Below are 11,122 nucleotides of genomic sequence, written 5' to 3'. Positions count from 1 at the left end.
TGCAGGTTGAGTGGAAAGATTAAGAAGTCAAAGTCATGGGCAGCAGTCATTGCTCCTGGCCTGATGTGCAGTAGGCTGAGCTGATTCTTTTATCTGAGGAAATAATTCAGCTTTCTACTGCCTCATTTTTGATGAGCAGACAGGTAAGATGAGACATCACAAACTGATCTAAGGGCACACAGATATTAGGAAAGCTTGTCAATTAACCTCTCACAGTACGGCCAGGATCTCTTAAAGACCCCATGTCTCATACTAACACAAAATCCATGCTACTTCAGGTTCGCTATCCACATTTTGTCTTTACTTTGTTATTAACTTAAAAAGTTCCTCCTCACTGAAGAATCCAAAACAAGGACATCTTCTTGGAAAATGCACTAATTGGCTGGGATTAAGTCACCTAAACTGCACCTTTACTGAAGCATGCCAGAATCCCTGAACTTGTGCTTGCACACTTCTAGCCAGCTCAGGAGCAGAAAACAGCTTGGACCAGGTGTCTCAAGGTTCAGTCTCTCACCACAGACCCCTAAAGCTGCAGCAGAGGTTCCCCACAGCCTGAAGAGTTAAAAGGCAGGTGGGAAGAGCTAAGAGCTTTTTCCCTGAGAGATTTCCCAGAGTCCTGAGAGTTCTGTATGGTCCAGTGCAGCCTCAGACAGCCAGCCCATGTAAAACCCTTGTTTTACTCTCTAACCACTGCTGGGGCAAGGACAGACAAGCTGACAGGCTGAAGAGCAGTTTAATGTAGGGTATAATTGCAGGATGTTAAAATCTCAACAGATTGTAATATGGTAGAATACAAAATCCTTATCTCTTATATTTTAGTCCCACAGTAAATACTTAGATCACTGGAGGACCAATTTAAAAATAAAAAACAACAAGTTAAACAAATTGTTGGCTGCAGAATTTGCCCTCTCTGGAGTTGCACATGGTTGGAGGTGTTGAGCTGGCTCCTAAAATATCATGGAAATTTCTCCAGTGTACTGAAGAGCAAAATGTTCTCTGAAAATTGGCTATTATGCTCACTTTTTACCAACACAGCTATGTCCTACAAAACATGTGCCTACAAGAACGTGAGGTGCCACAAGTTAACACGGTAAACACTTTCCTGGAGTAGCTGGCCAAGCAGATAAACAACTGGCAAGTTGAAAAAAGTGGAGAGAATAAAAGGAAGGGTGTGAGGGAAGTATATGAATCTCCTCAGATACTCACTGTCAAAAACTGGCCTTCAGTTGAAGCAGTTTGGTTGGCTGGTAAGCTTTTGATCACAATGATAATTTGGTTTTTAACCTTGCTAGGTGATTTTTTCAAAGCTTTTTACTTCCCATGCATGTCAAGAATAGGGAAAAGGTCCTTAGCAAAGGCAGGTTTTACTGCTGGAACAAACAATAGCTCTCTCTTCTGTCACATTTATGTATTTAAGCTTCAGAGAAAGCGGCAAATAGCATATAACAACAGTAACTGTGTTCAGATTGGCCATTCTGCTGTATCAGGGTTGGAGATATCATCAGTCTGCTTTGTCCTAGCCAGTTGTGCTCTCCATTCCTGGCACTGCCATGCTGCCCTCTCCAAGAGCTCCCAGACAGCTTCTGTAACAACCTGTCCGCTCCTCAGCCCCTGTCACTGCAGTTAAAAAATATTATATTCTACCTCCTGGAAGGGCACCTTTATATGGAAACCTTTACTCACATCCCACACTATGGGAAATCCTGTCCAGAAGTGTCAGGATGAAGCCTTGACACCCAATTCTGACACATAGGAAAAAGAAAGTCTAAAATGAAATGTTTAATCTAGCCTTTTCAGATGAGCTGAGAGCTAAAATGAGCATATACGATTGCTCCTGCCACAGCAGTGATTTGCAATCAATTTCTAAATCATTTTCAGTTCCATAATTTTTGCTTCAGTAGAATTCTATGAAAGGCATTCATTGGAGAAAATTGATGGGATGTCTTTAAAGGACATTGCCTTTCACTACAAATTGCCTCATTGTAAAAGACGATATTAAGCAAATCATAAAAAGTTTGTTTTGAGCGTTTGCCACTTGAAACTGGAATCAGTGTGAAGAAGCTGAATTTTTGAACTACAAGGGAACTCATAAATATTGTAAATATAATTACAAAATAGAAGCACATAGGACTGGCTCTCCTTAATTCCACAGCTTTAAGTCATTATTCCTTCTTTGCCTTTCCTGTTGTTTCTGGAATCAAACAATTGATTCAACCACCAGTGACCTTATCCGGAATTAATTGAAATCAATGGCATTAGTGGATTCTGGAGCAGGCCCAAAACCAATGCATGTTGAAGGGCTTTTTATATCCTTAATCACACCAGTAAGCCTCTGCAAATTCAGATTCCAGTGGATCCAACCATTAAATCAGTCCTGCAGTGTTTAACTTCACATATGGACAGAGGTCCCTGCTGGATATTGAAAGTGGTCTCTATTATGAGGACAAGGTTATTCCCATAATCTATTCCTGATGAAAGCGTGCATTTGCCCAGGTGTCAGTGATCCAGCAGGGCTGGCAGCTGATGGCAGGGCTGACTGATTTGCTCTCTGCTGCTGCCTCCTCGGACATGTCGCAGTGTGTCAGCAGCAGAGGTAGCGCCTTGTGAAACACACATTCCTCTGATGCAAGCATCTGGCTTCTTGGCAGCCAAGTCGTGACAGGTTCTGCAGCAGCTGGGATGGCCCCATGCTCTTTCAGATGGTTAAATAGTCTTGTTTTTCAGCCTAGCTGTTTGTTTTCCTGCTGCACTCCTGGATGGAAGCCCATTGGCCCTTTTAATCAATGAGCTGGCCGTTGGGTGGGAGTAATCAGCCACATTTCTGTGCATGTCAGAGCAGAGGTTTTGCACAGAGACTGCCAGCCCTACAGCCCTGCACTCTTGACTCCATGCTTAACCTTGTCCTGCTTCATCCTGACACCTAGCACACCAACATTCAGTCTTCCCAAACTGAAAGAAAACACTTCATCCTTTAGTCATAGGATTTCCTGGATTTCATAGCTCCTGCTTTGTACAGAAGACAGAATTCAGATCAAATAAGAAATACAATTTATTTATTTCAGATGGCGTTATAAACTGGCCTCCCATGTGCACACACCAGATGGAGATAAGAATCTGGCTGGAAGGTTTAGCCTTACATTGTGTGGCACAGAGGTAACAGCATATCAGATTACTGAGAGAAAAAAATCTTCAGAGAAGATTCCCTAAATCTGAAATAAATTTTATTTAAATTGCTTTTAAACATATTATGCAAATCTACAACATAACGAGCAGTTCTGAGTAATTTCCTCGAATAAATGAACACATGGCACTACTAACACCTAATGTGATAATGCAGTATTAAAAAGAAGTTCTCACAGGGATACCACAAAAATCAAAAGCTGTCATCTGCCTCTCAGCCATTTGTAAGCCACCTCCACCTTTTCACTCTAAATGATAATCTGTTTCTCCTTTTTTCCTATTTACTGCTGCTTGTGGAGGGAAAATAAGTAATGAACAGATTGGGACAGGTTACATTTTCCCCTTAGCAGGGTCTTACTCTTTGCTCTTGTGCTTACCATCTGAAGCTCTTTTTGTGGGGTGCAAATACTCTTATTTCCACAATCACCAGAAGAGAGAAAATACACAAAAAGGCCAATTCCTGCCCTGCCACAGAGAGAGGAGAGAACAAATCTTCCCTGCCATCTCCCTTGGTGTGTTTCACTGATGGCTTGAAGAGGATCTAGTAACAAGCTGATCTGTCCTATCACCCACCATTTGCCAAATACACACACATGCTGTTAATCAGTTCTAGTGGCCAAAATGATGCCTGTGGAAACAACACATCAGTGTCACCATGGGCTCCAACCACACCAGGCCACACACATCCAGAGTGACCATACTCAGCACCCACCACCATCCTGTCCTAAAGGAAGTAAGAAAAAAATAGTCCCAAACCATTCTGAGATTTGTTACTATAATTTAAAGTTGTCTTTGGGTCTTTCTATTTCATCTCCAAAGCAGGACAGGCAAGAATTGCTTCCAACAGATGACATAATAAACGAGAGCTGTAACAACATGCCTGGTTTTAATACCATATAATTCCATACTATGACACACAACATAAATTGATAAAAACTGTCTCATTTTAATGAATGACTGTTATCAAGAAGAAGCAATCTGAAATGCATTGCCAGTATCTTGGTCTCTTAACACCCATAAAATCTGCAGAAAGTTGTTCCATGTCACAGGTAAAATGTTCAAGGGTTAAGCTGCTTGCTTAAAGCCCAAGACACCAACAGATTAAAGTCTAGGAATTATTGCTCCCAGCAATGTCAGTGGAGCTCTGGACAATACCATGAAGTTTTACTCAAAAGTAACTCAGTGCAAGTCCTCAGGCCTCTCAGCTCTCTCTGGAAAAATCCTGGGTTGTAGAAACTGTACTAATATAGAGTGCACACACTGGGATTTCAACAGTATGCTGTGATTACAACTAATAACAGCTAGCAAGACAATTCTCAGGACAAGAGGCCAAAGTGCCTCTGTGAAAAAGGTGATGAAAAAGCACAAAATTATTTTTGTGAGGATAAAGTTTTCTCAGTCTTCCTGCAAAAAGGAAAAACCTCCATCCTGTTTCTCTGGCTTGAAAAGGACAGGTATATCAAACAAAAGCTGTTCTGGTTTACCACACTGCCTTCTCCACTACAGTGCTGAAGATTTTATTGCGTGCTATAAAGAGAGGAAAAACTCATCTTGTAGTCATATAAACACAGTGAACAACACAGAATAAGTATCAATTACTTTTGTAAGTTCCAGTGATAGCTTCAAACCCTGAGGATAATTTCAAATGGTATGACAAAGTCTTCAGTTAGATTAAAACATCAAAAGCAAACTAGCATTCAAAACCAAACAATTTCGTCTCTGCTGAGGAAGTTACAATAAATTTTCTGAACTGGCAGATTTCCCTCCTAGCTGTTCAGCTGTTCCTTTCCCACAGGTAAAATAAGTCAATCTGTTTGAGAAGACAATTTGCCACCCAGCTTACTTAATGCCACACATTAAAATTAAATGACTGACTAATTTTGTTGTCAAAGAGCTGTTTTAATGGGAATTCATGGTTAAAAGAAACAACCCCAATAGGGAAATAAAATCAGATGATGCTGACTTCCATGTGAATCAGATCTAAATAAAATAACTGTCCAACTTTTTGCCTCTTTTTACATGGAACTTTTCTCAACTCCTTCAACAGGTCCTGCATATATGTGAGTCCCTGTTCAGTTTAATCCCATGATGCAACTTTGGCTCAGTGATGTCAGGATAAACACAAACATGACTAACAGAAAACAATAGATCTGTGACAAATTTTTGCTCATCTGGAATTGAACATAATAAATTCTTGTAGCATATAGCAAGCCAATGTAGCTGCATTTTCCCTTCCCCTTGTTCCAACATATGTGGCTGTGGAAAGTGCGTGGCAGTGGTGCTGGGTGAATTCACACAGGGCCCTGCAAGGCTTTGCAGAGACATTTGAAGCAGCTTTAAATAAGTTACTTTGGTTCTGGAAAGCAACTTGGCCACTTTTAGTTCCCTGCATGGAGCCCAGACCAGGAAATACCCTGGCAGAGTCCTAAGGGAGTGCTACAGTCCTGCCCCAGCCCAGGAGCAGCTTCAGAGCCAGCCCAGGATCTCCACACGACACTGCCCTACGACACAGAGGCAATAAAAGTGTTAATTTTGCTTTCAGAAAAAGGCAGGGAAATTCTTTATCTTCACAGCGTAAGTCACAACCTGAAAAGGCTTTCCTAGTCATGGTGTGAGCTCATTTGATTCATCCTAGAGCACCATTCTTAACTGAAAGAATAAAAGTCACTCTGAGGTTGAGTACCACCTTTGAAATGGTCTGTGGGAGCAGGAAGCAAGACTCATCCTTGCTTTTAGATAGATGAAGGGCTAAGGCCCAAGCCACTTCACTGGCCTTTGCCTACAAAGGACCAAAAACCAAGTGCACGCTGACCAGCACTGCTGGGGTCTGCTCCACATTCCCTTGATTTGAAATAATCTTAACAATTCAGGTGAGCAATGCCTGTTTTCAAAGGCCAAGTAGCATGCATACACTCATGGATATACATGCATTAATAACAGGGATTAGCTGCCACTAGCCAGAACCATTTGCTTACAATATTTGGAATATCCTGAAGAAGCCTTTACAATTTTAACTCAGATATTCTTGCTCTACTTTATGTTCTAGGTTGCTTTGCTGAATGATTTGGGTCAAGTCTTGTGTGTTGACCTAGAGGTCAGTCATGGCAGACACTTGGAAGAGTTTCTCTGACACCTGCCCTGCTCTGTTCATGTTTCCTTATTCCTCCTTTTGGAGAGATTTTACAGATTACAGCAGTCCTCAGCACGCAGAAGTGTGTCTTACTCTATATGAATAGATGTTATTAGCATTGTTTATGTGATGCCACAGGTAAATGGACAATTTCAAAGAATTTAAAACAAGGCCCAATGTGCACATTGTCACCCTTTCATTTCAGAGCTCTTCCAAATATCCCAGAAGTTTGGACAAGAGAAATTTCTGCTGTGCTCTGGCTTTGGCACATGCCTTTTAACAGATGGAAATTATTGTTATGTAGCCTCAGGTCATATCAGGATCTCTTTTTGTTTCTGTAATGAGGCCCAATTAATACCTAATACTGACTTTCTGCCACTCAAAGGATTTTAAAATATCAGGATTTCAGCCAGAACTGTAATGCTGATGTGTGCTTTTATGATATAATCTAACTGTAATTACCCAAACCAATATCAACATAATAGTCATTCTTATTCTATAGGAAACTTGGGTATTCCACTGTATTCAAAAAATGCTTACTCTAAAAGACTTTTCTCACTCCCATTGCAGGGTCAGCATTTCACCTTATGTGAAGTAGAGTTGCAAATTAGAGAAATTAGAGTAATTACATTGAGCTAGACAGGCTTTGGGCTTGTCTCTTATTTTGCTGTAAAATAAGACAGGCCAGGACAGGACAGGACAGCTGTCACTCTGCGCAACCTTACCATGTAGCATTAGAAATATCTGCACTGAGAAGTGGTTTAGAATAGCTATTTTGTAGTGATTTACTGCTAATTTTGTAGACAAAACCCTAAAGCCAGATTTCTGTTTTTAGGACTTATGCCTTTCAGAAGGTTTTACATAAAATGACAGCAATTAAAAACTTTATTTACAAAATATTCACAGATTAATACTCAATTATAACTTATTCAGCATGCAGACCTCCAGGGTTAACACTAGCCCTGAAAAGGTCATGAATGCTTGAAATATTTTAACTTTTACCTGGGTATTAGAAGTTTGGACTGAATATTTAACAATTCTGGGCAAATGATAAGATGACACTGAAGTTTACAGTTCAGCTTTTTCTCTTTCTCTGCCTGCAGCAATGGGAACCTCCTGGAATGACTCTCAGCATCTTTGCTGAATCCAAAGGACTGCTCACTAACTGTGGTTTCCAGCTGCTGCCCAACATACCACCAAACTTCCCAAATTTCCACCAAACTCTACATCCTGACCATCATACTTGAAACAGATTAAGACAGAATTGGATTGCCCAGATGCATTACAAAAGAGAAACTTACAACCAAGACTAAACTGAATGATACTAAAATATAGTGAAATTAATGTAAATAAGCTTAGTGTCTTCTTTCCCCTCCTCCCTTTCTCTGGTCAGAAATATTCAAAGATCAGATAGCTGGCAAGATAAACAGTAAATGCTCCTGCAATTTAATGGGGGCTATGTACCAGAAATGGTAAATAAAATTACAGAAGTTGCTTTACTATTACATGGTAAAATTTTTAAAAATATATTTAATTACTACTCTCAGAAACTGTGCTAAAAATAGGTTCTTGAGTTGCATTTTTTCTACATGACAGATAAATGTAGGAATGTAGCCTTCTCAAGGAACTGTTTGTACTAGGCACTGCATTTCCTCTCCACCCAGCAGAACTTCCAGAAGAAGAACATATGAATTTTGCAAGTATATCGAGGAGATAATAGTTACCACAGGCTGTAAAACTGGAAAATCATAGACATGCAAGTATATGCAGGTGCTACAAGCAAGCTACATTTTCTTCCTGCCAAAAAGGCCTCTCTAATCTCCAAGCTAGTGAAAATGTCCTCATGGCTCCAATATTTTCCCTGCAGCCACAACAATTTTTAAAATACATACGCAGCCATTTGATTTTGTCCCCTAGAAGAGCAAACCCAGCAAGTGACAGTGTCCATCAAACTCCCTTGAAGGTTGCATACATTTTATATACATCTTGCAAATTAGTCTGCATACTCAGGTTCTCTGTACTTATTTAAATCCTACCATCACTTCCCAAGAAGGAGAAGGAAGAATGTTGATTTTAGCCAACATGGTTTAATTTACTCAAAACAACAGCATGGTCATGGCTTGTACAGCTGAAAGAATAGCCCTGTTTCCATGGGGAATGGCAGTGTTTGGTGTTATGAGCTAAAAAGCATTTGTCCCAAACAATGCCAAAGCAGAGGGGAAGCAGCGCAGCCCCAGGTCTGACTCTGCTGTCCCACTCCTCCTGGCCTGGCTGGGTGGCACTTGGCTTCTCCAGAGAATGCCAAGAACTCACCTCAGAATGATTAATGCCACACCTTCTAACTAGGATGCATTCCTTTTCTACACATACCTGCAGAAAGCTGTTGTCCTCAAGTTGTCATACTCTGGAAGCATTTTTGAGGGAAAACAGCAAAAGGCAACAGCAGAGACACTTCCCAAAGAAGATGTTCACCTGCAATATCTTCCATCTGAGTTTGCCAGTGCTCAAGCCCTCTAACCAGCCACCTCAGCTCCACAGAAATCTTTTCTGGGAATTACACAACGACCAAGTGCCTGCTCCTTACCACAACACTTATTCCTTGCTTGAGAATTTAAGCTTTAATTAAAAGTTTCTACACCTTATGCCTGCAAGGAAAATTTATCAAAACACAAGCAGAACATAAACCTTCAACCCATATAAAGCTTGAGACAACTGCTCAGAAATTCTGTTTTTCTTCTTAACACATCACTGAAATGAAATCACAGCATTTCCTAAAGGCAGCTTCACTGAAAACACCGGATTTTTAATAAATATTTAAGTGTAGTTCTCAGGGGGTTTTTGCCACCCTTCTTAAAGCAGTCTACAAGATTTTTGCCTTCAGCTTTGCTGTTTTCCCCCTCAACAATCCCAAAAGAAAACCTATACCTTTTTTGCTACCTAAAACATATTTAAAAGCAAGGTATTGACAGACTACAATAAATTGTACTGAGCAACAGTATAATTATTTATTTAGCAGAGATTTCCAACAGGCATGTATTGAGACATTTGCTTAGGCAAAATGCCTTTCCTTCCAAAAAAACTTGAGCTGCAACCAAGAGTTTCAGGAAAGGCTGCAAGGTGTTGGGGCTGGGCAAGGACAACCATGGGGGTACCGCTCTTTTCTCACAAGCTTCTTTGTCACACACACTGGCACAAAACTGCCTCTTGTCCATGTATCTAACACCACAATTAAAAGCTGTTAATGTCCATGGAATCCATTACCTTCCATGGGAACTGAGCATACATACCACGAGCTGCACTACACCAAGCACCCCCAAAGGAGAAAAGCCTCCACAAAGAACATTCCTGAGCAAGACCCAAAGCCAAAGGGCAAACCTCATGCTGCTTGTGGCTCATCCCTGCCATGCAGTGCCACCTCACACTCCAGAACAAGAGTTCCAGCCTCCAGGGAAAGGCAGACAGACCCTTCAGCCATGGCACACTGCAGAGGCCACACAAACCCAGGTTTGTTCCAGGACCAAACCACAGAGGCAGCGAGGCATGGCAGTGATTTCACAAATCCACAGTCACTCATGTCACTGCTTCTCTTTCCACCGAGCCCAAAGCTGCACAGGGAGCTGTCGGCAGCCACAGTCCCTCTCCCCATCCCAGGAATGCTCTCCCTCCTCCTCCTCTGCTCCCTACCACAGCTCAGGGTGACTCAGCTCAGCTCCCAGGAGGAAAATCATCCCTGCTGCTCATGCACATGAACTCTATCTGTCCACAGTGATACACATGCCCTTCTGAGGAACCTCAAAAAGGAGAGGAAGAGAATCCATGGGGAATGGTAGGACAGAAGTGGATTGGCACACACAGCCACAGCCATCCTGCATTAAAATGAAGCTACATCCATGTGGTTTTCCAGGAAAAAGGCTGCTATAGGATCTTCCATTGGACATCATTCAGCGCAGTGAGATGGGCTGCACTTGCACAAATTGCCCCAAACTTTTGTACATTGATTTTATTCCTCATGAAATTATCAAATGAAAAAGCTATTAAACTTACTTCATACAAAAACCAAATTTATCTTCTATATTGAGCCAAGAGTATTGACATTGCCACCCTGCTGGTACCCACTGAAGAGTCTTATAGTAGGCTGCTCTATTGCACAGATTGTTTTTAAAGTTTCAAACACCTGTGCACTGTCACAAATCTTTCCAAAGTTTATGGCTTCCAGTCATTCACCTAATAACTGTAAAAGTGCCTTCATGGGACTATATGGTTAAAAGGAGGAAAACAAGGGGGAATCCAGTGTATCACCACTTCTCCTACCTTAACTGAATGCCTTACATCCATTTCTCTTCTTTCACTCCTGTTCAGGTATGAATGATAGCATCCAGTGAACATACCCCTGGGAAGAATGGAGCTTCCTTCACCACAGAAATTCTGTTTTTGTGAAATTTTTCAAGCTGATAAATATCCTTATAACACACAAGTTTCCAGTTCAAAGGATAGTGCTCTGCCTCCACAGCACCCAGCTCCCATAGTGGTGCTAAAAAGAGGAATTTGGCTCAACTCTAACTACACACTATGCCAGAAACAAAAAGGAAAAAAAGAAAAAGCTCCAAATTCAATAGTCCTCATTCCTTTTATTGTAAATACATTTTCTAATCCAGTGGTCCAAATCACAAATTCATGAGCTGGTTGTGTGCAGGGCCTGATAAATCCCGAGCCAGTTAAAAACCAACACGCAGTGATAAAAGATCAGTCTATGAAAGTGAAAGGTTTGAACAAGTGGGAACAACTTCACTTTTTTGTTAGGGCAGTGCTTTG

Source organism: Zonotrichia leucophrys, chromosome 7, assembly GCF_028769735.1.
Source record: "Zonotrichia leucophrys gambelii isolate GWCS_2022_RI chromosome 7, RI_Zleu_2.0, whole genome shotgun sequence".
Lineage (NCBI taxonomy): Eukaryota > Metazoa > Chordata > Aves > Passeriformes > Passerellidae > Zonotrichia > Zonotrichia leucophrys.
This window is presented reverse-complemented; position numbering follows the sequence as displayed.